This window comes from Prionailurus bengalensis, chromosome A3 (genome assembly GCF_016509475.1).
Source record: "Prionailurus bengalensis isolate Pbe53 chromosome A3, Fcat_Pben_1.1_paternal_pri, whole genome shotgun sequence".
NCBI lineage: Eukaryota > Metazoa > Chordata > Mammalia > Carnivora > Felidae > Prionailurus > Prionailurus bengalensis.
This window is the reverse complement of record NC_057354.1, coordinates 62,169,718-62,181,142: the sequence shown is the minus strand read 5'-3', so window position 1 is coordinate 62,181,142 and position 11,425 is coordinate 62,169,718.

The window sequence follows — 11,425 nt, the reverse complement described above, 5'->3', positions numbered from 1 at the left end:
TATCTGACTTTCCCACTTCTCTGCCCTGGGGACATCTTTGTGTGAGTGAGGAGCTGTGGCAGAGTGGGGGAACTGAGGCATGTGTGCTGCTGGGCCTCAGCTTCCCTGTCTTTGTGGGTTGCGTGAGAAGGGTGCTCTCCATGCTGGCTGCCTGTTAGCATCACCTGGCACGATTTTAACAAACGCCGACCCCCTCTCCTCCACGCCTCAACATTGGTGCGTTTTAAAGTGCCTTCAGGTGATTCTATCACCTAACACCCTACTCAACTGCCCCACCTTCCTCCCTGGACAGAGTCACAGCTGGGACCTTCACCTTGTGTCCCAAGTGCCGGCTCAGTCCTGCTGAGAAGTCCTGTCCCTGAGCTCTTGCTGCCTCAGTTTCCCCATGTGGAAAATTAGGATGTTGGAGCACAGAACCCAACAGGTCAGGTGAAATGGAGCCAGGATTCTGCCGTTCTTTTCTGAACTTGCTCCCCTTTCCTCAGCTATGATTGGCCCCACCCCCAGTTCCCAGCCATTGCCTCATTCTCTTGGCTTGGCCCTCTAAAGCAACTGGCTCAAGGGCAGCCATGAAACCCACTCAGAGCCAGGGAGAGGCAAGGAGATTTTCTGCAGCTTCTGGGAAGGCAAGTTTTCTTTTGTTTTGTGGCTGTTTTGTGGAACTGTGGGGGCAGGACGGGGGTTTTATCTGCTGTGTGGGGTAGGAGAATGAGGCCAGGTGGGTGACCCCGGTGAGGAGATCCCAGAGCCAGGAAACTGACATTGAAATTATTAACTTAGGTACAGACTTTACTCTCATTTCACCATTTACTATTGAATTTTAAAAACTTATATCTAAGCCTCATATTAGCATATTCTTATATGCTAATGTAATGTAATGTAATGTAATTCCAAATACTCTTTGGAATTAGTTGAGAGAACCCTCGGTTGTGCCGTCAACCCGGGTACACCAAGAATCTCAGTTATGTACATTCATTTGCAGAGTAAACTTGTAATGGTTTGGAATTGTTTGAAGGCCTCCAAGCCCTGGGAGACAATATCTTCCTGCATTGAGATTCAAAATAGACAAACACTGATTGTAAAGATAAACACAAGAGCTTGAATTGCTTCCATTTTGTCATTCTGGGTGACCATTTGAAGATTTCGTGCTTACAATTTCAAACAGTGGAGGCTTGAAAACCACGACATGAAAGACTTTTAGTTTTAGTTGGTAAACGTACATATTAGTTCATATGTGAGCTATAATAACTGAATTTGAATAACACCATTAAGATTCAAGCATTGTTTTTCAATTGTTTTAAAACCAACGAACAAATCAAGAAAATATTATATCAGTGGTGAGGTTTTGTGGCTTCCCAAATTGTAGTGTTTGCAGATATTTCAGTTTTATTAAAATTTGCTTAGTTACTGGACAATCATTTACATTATTACATGAAGTGTTTTAGAAGAAGGGAAATACGTTTTCACCGTCTGCACTTCTTTTATGGTCATCATAAAGATTTTATTATTATTGCTGAAAATTATTTTATAGGAGGGAGGCATCAAAAATGATCCCCTCTGAGTGTCAGATACACGGGGAACCACCTTACCTGTGTTGGCAATTAATGTTGAATGAACCAATGAAAGAAGGTGAGATTCCACATAGTTACCACCAGGTGCCGCTGTTCTCCAAGCCAACGTCTCAGTTCCAAATCTGGTCCTAGCTCCTGTCCAGCGTTTGGACATTTCTTCCCAGGCTCCACCCTGGTCTCAGAGGCCCCTACTCCCGTCCCCTGCAATCCACTCACTCCAGAACCACTTGCAGGATCTTTCCTACCAGCAGCTCTGACCAAGTCCCTCCACCCTCTTCCAGGGTTCCCCAAATATATCTACGCTGACTCTCACCTCTGGGCTTTTGCATTTACTGTCTCCTCTGCCTGAGATTCTTTTCTTCTTCATTAAAAAAATTAATTATTTGGGGCGCCTGGGTGGCTCAGTCGGTTGAGCGTCTGACTTCGGCTCAGGTCATGATCTCAGAGCTCGTGAGTTCGAGCCCCGCCTCGGGCTCTGTGCTGACAGCTCGGAGCCTGGAGCCTGCTTCGGATTCTGTGTCTCCCTCTCTCTCTGCCCCTTCCCCACTCGCATTCTGTCTCCATCTCTCTCAAAAATAAATAAACATTAAAAAAAAATTTTTTTAATTAATTTTTTGATAAGTTTGAAATGTTATAATTTGTAAATTTAAGGTGTAGAGCATGTTACTTTGGTGTGTGTGTATATATATGAATATGATTGCCAGTGAAACAATGTTTATCACATTACATCATAGTACAGTGTTACTGACTATATTCATTATACTGTGCATTAGATAATCTATGGCAATTTCAGTACTCATTGCAAGTTTATACTCTTAAAGACCATCAGTCATTTTCCTCTGCACCCTCATTCTCTGGAAATCACCATTTTATTCTGTTCTTTTCCATAGATTTTACATATAAGTGACATCATTAGTACTTGTCTTTCTCTGTCTGAATTATCTGGCTTAACATGATGTGCTCAAGGTCCATCCATGCTGTCACAAATGGTGTCTTGGGTGTAGTTAGTGGAGTTCAGCTTCCCCTACATCTTTCTGTCTCCATTGCTTGTTCTCCCTGTTTTGTTCACTGTTGATGTTTGTTGGTTTCTATCTGGCTCTTTCCATCTGTACTTCTCCTTTCTTGTTCCTCCAGACTTCACTTCCATTCAAACATGTATTGAGCACTTACTGGGAGGACTGGCCTCAGCCTAGGCTCCCCGGGTGTGAAGGGGAAGGACTGAGGGAGGTAGTTTCTGATATTTTCTTGCTTACCTTCCTATGATGAGCAGCTCATCACCTACCAAGGAAGCTCAAGCTGGTTAGTGAGGTAGCACTCTTTCAAGTACTGACCCCAAACTGCATCTCCACCCCTTTCTCCATGGTCCCAAGACTACACAGACCTCACCTCTTTCTCCAAAAAGAGATTTCACCTTTCCTTTATAATGCTGCAATGTGCCTATTCTGGAAATGTGTATCAAGGAGAACATAGACCACTGAATAACCACTGCTGTGATGGTGGAAGCCCACAGGGCTCTGGGTGTTCAGCAGAGGCTGAGGGGGGGTCAGTCTGGTGGGCTTCCTGTAGGAGGCAACGTATAAGCTGAGTCCCTGTAGGGTGAGTGAGATGTGGCTGGGGAAAAGGTGAGGAAAGTGTTCCAGGCAGCAGGAGGCGGAGGTGAGAGAACATACTTTTGGGAACCAAAATTGTTTTGAGTGGCTTTAGAACATTGTGTTTGAGTGAGGCTGCTGTGGTCAATAAAGGGATAATGGGAACCCTGGAGCAGTGACCCCTGTGGGAGACAAGTGGCACCTTTTTCTTTTGTATTTCCTAGTGGTTTGCTGGGAGGCCATTTATACTGTCTCTCCCTCTCCTTGCCTGCCCCAGTTTCCAGGTATGTGGCTGCATTCTTCCAAGCATAGGGTTTTTTGTTTTTTGTTTTTTTTTAAGTTCTTTTATTTGAGTGTAGTTGACATACAGTGTTACATTAGTTTCAGGTGTACAACATGGTGATTTGACAAGTTTATATGTTATGCTATGCTCATCACGAGTACGGCTACCATCTGTCACCATACAATACTATTGCAGTATCATTGACTATATTACTTATGCTGTGCCTTTTATTCCTATGACTTATTTGTTCCATAACTGGGAGCCTGTATCTCCCGCTCCCCTTCACCCATTTTGTCCAGCTCCTACCCTCCTCCTCTCTGGAAACCATCAGTTCTCTGTGTTTACAGGTCTGCTGCTGCTTTTTGTTGTCGTTGTTTTGATTTGTGTGTGTGTGTGTGTGTTTTAAAGATTCCACATATGAGTGAAATCATATGGTATTTGTCTTTCTCAGTCTGACTTATTTCATTTAGCGTAATACCCTCTAGCTTCATCCATGTTGCCACAAATGACATGATCTCATCCTTTTTTATGTCTGTGCAATATTCCTCTGTATGTGTGTGTGTGACATCTTCCTTATCCATTTTTCTATTGATGGACATTTAGGTTGCTTCCATATCTTGGCTATTGTAAATAATGCTGAAATAAACACAGAGTGCATTTATCTATCTTTTTGGATTAGTATTTTCATTTTCTTTGAGTAAATCCCCAGTGTAATTATTGGATCATATAGTGTTTCTATTTTTGGGGGGAAACCACTATACTGTTTTCTATAGTAGTTGTACAAATTTACATTCCTACCAACAGTGAATGGCAGCTTCCTTTTCTCCACATTCTCACTAACGTGGTTATTTCTTGTCATTTTGATTTTAGCTATTTTGACAAGTGTAAGGTGATATCTTACTGTGGCTTTGATTTACATATCCCTGATGATTAGTGATGTCGAGCATCGTTTCATGTGTCTGTTGTCTTTTCATGTGTATGTTCAGGTCCTTTGCCCTTTTTAAAATCAGATTGTGGATATAATTAGGGGAAGATGGTGGCATAGGAGGACACTGGGCTCACCTCATCCTGCTGATCAGTTAGATTCCACCCACATCGGCCTAAATAACTCAGAAAACCACCAGAAGAATAGTAGAACAGAGTCTCCAGAGCAAGCACAGACAAGAGGCCCACAGAAGGAAGGGCGGAGAGGCAGTGCACGCTCCACGGACTGGCGGGAGGGAGCCAGAGTGGTGGAGGGGCAGCCCGCCCAGCAAGGCAGAGCCCCCAAGTCTGGCTTGCAAAAGTGGAGGGGCCAGACTATGTGAGTTCTGACAGCCAGTGGGACTTAACATCTGGAATGTTAAAAGTCAACAGCTCTGCTCTCATAGAGAAGGAAGGGTGAGAGGACTCCTCTAAAAAGACTGTGGGACAGAGAGCCTGTGGGGATACCGGCTGGAACCACTTTTTGAAAAACGCCTGGGGCCTACTGGAGGGGGAGTTGTTGAGTCCCTGGAAGGACAGAGCTCCATGGGGGAACAAAGGCACTGGCAAGCGCCATTTCCCTCTCCCATCCCCCAGCCGAAATTCCAAAGGGAACCAGTTCCCGCCACTGAACTTGCTTGCACTGCGCAAACACCCAATGCTGTGCTTCTGTGGATCCATCCCTCTGACAGGTCTGCCTCCCTCCCAGTGCTGCAGGGCCCCTCCTGCAGGGGACCACTGATGGCAAAGCTAACTAAGGTTGCCCCTCTCACCCCTGTGCACCTTGTGGATCCACCCCGTCTAATACGCCCTTGGCCAGATCCCATCGAAGCAGCACCACAAGCCTGGCAATGTGCAAGTAGCCCAGACAGGGGCCACACCACTCCACAGTGAGTCCTGCCCCTGGGAGAGGGGAAGATAAGGTACACACCAGTCTGACTGTGGCCCACTGGTGGGCTGGGGGCAGACATCAGGTCTGGCTGTGGCCCTGCCCACCAACACAAGTTTCTCCAGACAGCACAGGGGAAGTGCCCTGCAGTTTGGAGCTACCACAGGGTCAGAAAACTAGCCAAAATGATGAAACGGAAGAATTCTCCTCAAAAGAAACTCCAGGAAGTAGCGACAACTAACGAATTGATCCAAACTGATTTAAGCAATACAATTGAACAAGAATTTAGAATAATAGTCATAAAATTAATCGCTCGGCTTGAGAAAAGCATAGAGGACAGCAGAGAATCTATTGCTACAAAGATCAAGGGACTAAAAAATAGTCATGATGAATTAAAAAATGCTATAAATGAGGTGCAAAATAAAATGGAGGTGGCCAGAGCACAGATTGAAGAGGCAGAGGAGAGAATAGGTGAATTAGAAGATAAAATTATGGAAAAAGAGGAAGCTGAGAAAAAGAGAGATAAAAAAAATCCAGGAGTATAGGGGAGAATTAGAGAACTAAGTGATGCAATCAAATGGAACAATATCTGTATCATAGGAATTCCAGAAGAAGAAGAGAGAGAGAAAGGGGCTGAAGGTGTACTTGAACAAATCATAGCTGAGAACTTCCCTGATCTGGGGAAGGAAAAGGGCATTGAAATCCAAGAGGCACAGAGAACTCCCATCAAACGTAACTTGAATCAATCTTCCACACGACATATCATAGTGAAACTGGCAAAATACAAGGATAGAGAATTCTGAAAGCAGCTAGGTATAAATGGGCCCTAACATACAAAGGTAGACACATAAGGGTAGTATCAGACCTATCTACTGAAACTTGGCAGGCCAGAAAGGAATGGCAGGAAATCTTCAATGTGATGAACAGAAAAAAATATGCAGCCAAGAATCCTTTATCCAGCAAGCCTGTCATTCAGAATAAAAGGAAAGATAAAGGTCTTCCCAAACAAAAACTGAAGGAACTCATCACCACTAAACCAGCCCTACAAGAGACCCTAAGGGGGACTCTGTAAGTGAAATGTTGCAAGGATCACAAAGTACCAGAGACATCACTACAAGCATGAAACCTACAGATACCACAATGACTAAACCCATATCTTTCAATAATAACACTGAATGTAAATGGACTAAATGCTCCAACCAAAAGACATAGGGTATCAGAATGGATGAAAAAACAAGACCCATCTATTTTCTGTCTACAAGAGACTCATTTTATTTTTAAAAAAAAAATTTTTTTTTCAACGTTTATTTATTTTTGGGACAGAGAGACACAGAGCATGAACGGGGGAGGGGCAGAGAGAGAGGGAGACACAGAATCGGAAACAGGCTCCAGGCTCCGAGCCATCAGCCCAGAGCCTGATGCGGGGCTCGAACTCACGGACCGTGAGATCGTGACCTGGCTGAAGTCGGACGCTTAACCGACTGCGCCACCCAGGCACCCCAACAAGAGACTCATTTTAGACCTGAGGACACCTTCAGATTGAAAATGAAGGGATGGAGAACTATCTATCATGCTACTGGAAGTCAAAAGAAAGCTGGAGTAGCCATACTTATATCAGACAAACTAGACTTTATATTAAAGGCAGTAACGAGATGAAGAAGGGCATTACATAATAATTACAGGGTCTACCCATCAGGAAGAGCTAACAAATATAAATGTCTATGCACCAAATATGGAAGCCCCCAAATATATAAAACAATCACAAACATAAGCAATCTTATTGATAAGAATGTGGTAATTGCAGGAGACTTTAATATTCCACTTACAACAATGGACAGATCATATAGACAGAGAATCAATAAAGAAACAAGGGTCCTGAATGATATACTAGACCAGATGGACTTGACAGATACATTCAGAACTTTTCATCCTAAAGCAGCAGAATATACTTTCTTCTCGAGTGCACATAGAACATTCTCCAAGATAGATCACATACTGGGTCACAAAACAGCCCTTAAGTAGTATAAAAGAATTGAGGTCATGCCATGTACACTTTCAGGCCACAATGCTATGAAATTTGAAATCAACCACAGGAAAAAGTCTGGAAAACCTCCAAAAGCATGGAGTTAAATAACACCCCACTAAAGAATGAATGGGTCAACCAGGCAATTAGAGAAGAAATTTAAAAATATATGCAAACAAATGACAATGAAAATACAACAATCCAAATGCTTTGGGATGCAGCAAAGGCAGTCCTGAAAGGAAAATACCTTGCAATCCAGGCCTATCTTAAGAAACAAGAAAAATCCTAAATACAAAATCTAACAGCACACCTAAAGGAAATGGAAGCAGAACAGCAAAGATACTCCAAGCCCAGCAGAAGAAGAGAAATAATAGAAATCAGAGAAGAAATAAACAATATAGAATCTAAAAAAACTGTAGAGCAGATCAATGAAACAAAGAGTTGTTTTTTTAAAAAAAATAAACAAGGGGCGCCTGGGTGGCGCAGTCGGTTAAGCGTCCGACTTCAGCCAGGTCACGATCTCGCGGCCCGTGAGTTCGAGCCCCGCGTCGGGCTCTGGGCTGATGGCTCAGAGCCTGGAGCCTGTTTCCGATTCTGTGTCTCCCTCTCTCTCTGCCCCTCCCCCGTTCATGCTCTGTCTCTCTCTGTCCCAAAAATAAATAAATGTTGAAAAAAAAATTAAAAAAAAAATAAAAATAAACAAAATTGATAAACCTCTAGCCAGGCTTCTCAAAAAGAGAGTGCTGGTCTGGAGAAGCTGTCTGTCTGGTTCCACAGCGTCCATCCCGCTCCAGTAGACATGGAACTACCCTGCGTGGAGGGACGTGGTTTAGTGTATGCTGGTCCCACATTCACTGTGGGACCCTAGAGGGATCCCTGAGACCCGACCTTGGTGGTGGTGGGAGAAAAATGGCGACCCCTCCCCCCCAGTCTCTTCTTTACAACCTGGTGTCCCAAATCACTCCTTTGGAGCCGTCCTCACTGTGCCTCGGGTGTAGACAAGGCTTGTCTATCTCACTTGGCTGACTCCTTTGCTCTGGTGCTTGGCTGGGAATTAAACTCCTGTTCCATGTGCCCTGGTACTGGGGAATTGCCTCCCGGTATGAGGTCCCAGCTGTTTTTTTCCTTCAGCCCTTTAGAGGAGGGTACCTGTTTCTCCTGCTGTGGACTGCGCCCCTGATCTGCCACTGAACCCCGGGGGGTGGCTCCCCTCCTACCCAGGTGTGTGAACAGGGCAGCTGGCCCCAGTCCAAAGATGGGATCTGCAGTTAGAGATGGGATCCCTCTCCGTCCTGGTTGGAGGTTTTTTCTCTTGTCCAGATACAGTCCTATGCTTCCGCAGCCACTCTTTCTCTTCCCTTTGTCTCTCAGCAGAAGGGGATCTTTCCACTTTGTGCCTATATGGCCCATTTTATCTCCCCTGGTTTGCAATCACCCACCTATGGTCCCTCAGGTTGCCCCGGTTTCTCCCTGGTAGACTTAGTCTATTTTTCCTCCCAGACTCTTGGGGTTCAAAGTCCTTTGGCTTCAGCACTTCTTTGTTTGAGAGACGCAGGAAGTACAGATCCCCCTACTTCTCTGCCATGTTGGCCCCTCTCTGAAATTATTTTTTAGGGGACACCTGGGTGGCTCAGTTGGTTAAGCGTTCAACTTTGGCTCAGGTCAGGATCTCATGGTTTGTGGGTTTGAGCCCCGCATTGGGCTCTGTGCTGATAGTTCAGAGCCTGGAGCCTGCTTCAGATTCTGTTTCTCCCTCTCTCTCTGTCTCTCTCTCTCAAAGATAAAATAAAAATAAATAAATAAAATTGTTTTTTACTCTCTATGTCATTAATTTCTGCTTCAATCCTTATTATTTTCTTCCTTCTACTCACCTTAGACTTTGTTCTTCTTTTTCTATTTTGCTTAGGTTTAAGTTTAGTTATTTATTTGAGCTTTTTTTGTTTGTTTGTTTCTTGAGGTAAGCCTGCATTATTATATATTTCCCTCAACTGCTTTTCCTGAGTCCCAAAGAATTTGGATCATTGTGCTTTTATTTTCATTTGTCTCTGTCTATTTTTTTTAATTTCTTCTTTGATTGTTTCATTGACCTATTGGTTGTTTAGTGTCATGTTGTTTAGCCTTTACATATTTGTGTCTTTTCTAGTTTTTTTTTTTTTGTTGTTGTGATTGATATCTAGTTTCATACTGCTGTGGTCAGAAAAGATGTATGGTATGATTTCAGTCTTCTTAAATTTATTGAGACTTGTCTTGTGGCCGACCATGTGATCTATCTTGGAGAATGTTCCATGTACCCTTGAAAAGAATGTGTTTTCTTATTTGGAATGGAATGTTCTTTAAATACCTGTTAAATCCATAGAGTCTAATGTTTCATTCAAAGACACTGTTTCCTATTGATTTTTCTGCATGGATGATCTATCCATTGACATAAGTGTACTAGGGGTGTTAAAGTCCCCTACTATTTTATTACCATCAATTTCTCTCTTTATGTCTGTTACTATTTATTTGGGTATTCCAGTGTTGGGTGCATAGATATTTACAACTTTTATATCCTCTTATTGGATTGATCGCTTTATCATTATGTAATGCTCTTCTTTGTCTCTTGTTACAGTATTTGTTTTAAAGTATATTTTGTCTGATATAAGTATTTCTACCCTGGCTTTTTTTTCCACTTCCATTTGCATGGGAAACATTTTTCTATCCACTCATTTTCAGCCTGTATGTGTCTTTAGGTATGAGATGAATCTCTTGCAGGCAGAATATAGCTGGGTCTTTTTTTTTTTTTTTAATCCATTCTGCCACTTTGTGTCTTTTGATTGGAGCATTTGGGTCACTTGCATTTAAAGTAATTATTTATAGGTATGTACTTATTGTCACTTTGTTATTTGTTTTCTGTTTATTTTTGTAGGTGTTCTCTGTTCCTTATTCTCTTGCTCTCTTTGTGATTAATGAGCTTCTGTAGTGTTATGCTTGGCTTTCTATTTTTTGTGTGTCTATTATAGGTTTGGGTTTGTAGTTACCATGAGGTTCTTATAGAACATCCTAAGTATGCAACAGTCTAATTAATTTGATGGTCATTTAAGTTCAAACACATTAAAAATATAAACTTCTTTCTTTTTTTCCCTCTCTTCCACATTTTATGTATATGCTACCATATTTTACATATTTTTATTCATAATTTTCTTATATCTAACTGTGGCCATTTTCTTTTCCACTTGAAATCCTTTTAATGTTTCTTGTAAGACCAGTTAAGTGATGATAAACTCTTTTATCTTTTGTTTCTCTGGGAAACTTTATGTCTCTTTTGAATATGAATGATAAGCTTGTTGGGTAGAGTATTCCTGGTTTTAGGTTTTTTCCTTTCAGCACTTTGAGGATAGGCCACTCTCTTCTGGCTTGCAATGTTTCTGCTAAAAATCAGCTGATAGCCTTATTTTCCCTTGTAAGTAATTTTTTGCCTGTCTCTTGCTGCCTTAAAAATTCTCTCATCTTTGATGCTTTAATTATTATGTGTCTTGGTGTGGGCCTCCTTGGGTTCATCTCGTTGGGAACTCTCTGTACTTCTTGGACCTGGATGTTTATTTCCTTATCTATTTAGGGAAGTTTTCAGCTATTATTTATTTTCTTTCTTTTTTTATTTTTTTTAATGTTTATTTTTGAGAGAGAGACAGAGACAGAGCATGAGTGGGAGAGGGGCAGAGAGCAAGGGAGACACAGAATTCAAAGCAGGCTCCAGGCTCTGAGCTGTCAGCACAGGGTCTGACGTGGGGATTGAACTCAAGAACCGCGAGATCATGACCTGAACTGAAGTTGGATGTTTAACCAAATGAGCCACCCAGGTGCCCCTCAGCTATTATTTCTGCAAATAAGTTTTCTTTTCCCTTTCTTTCTTTCTTTCTTCTTCTGAGACCCCAATAATGCAAATGTTTATTCATTTGATGTTGTCCAAGAGATCCTTTAAACGATCATTTAAAAAAATCAATATCCCAGGGTGCGTAAATGGCTCAGTCAGTTAAGTGTCCAACTTTGGCTCAGGTCATGATATCACGGTTTGTGAGTTTGAGCCCTGCAATGGGATATGTGCTGACAGCTCAGAGCCTGGAGTCTGCT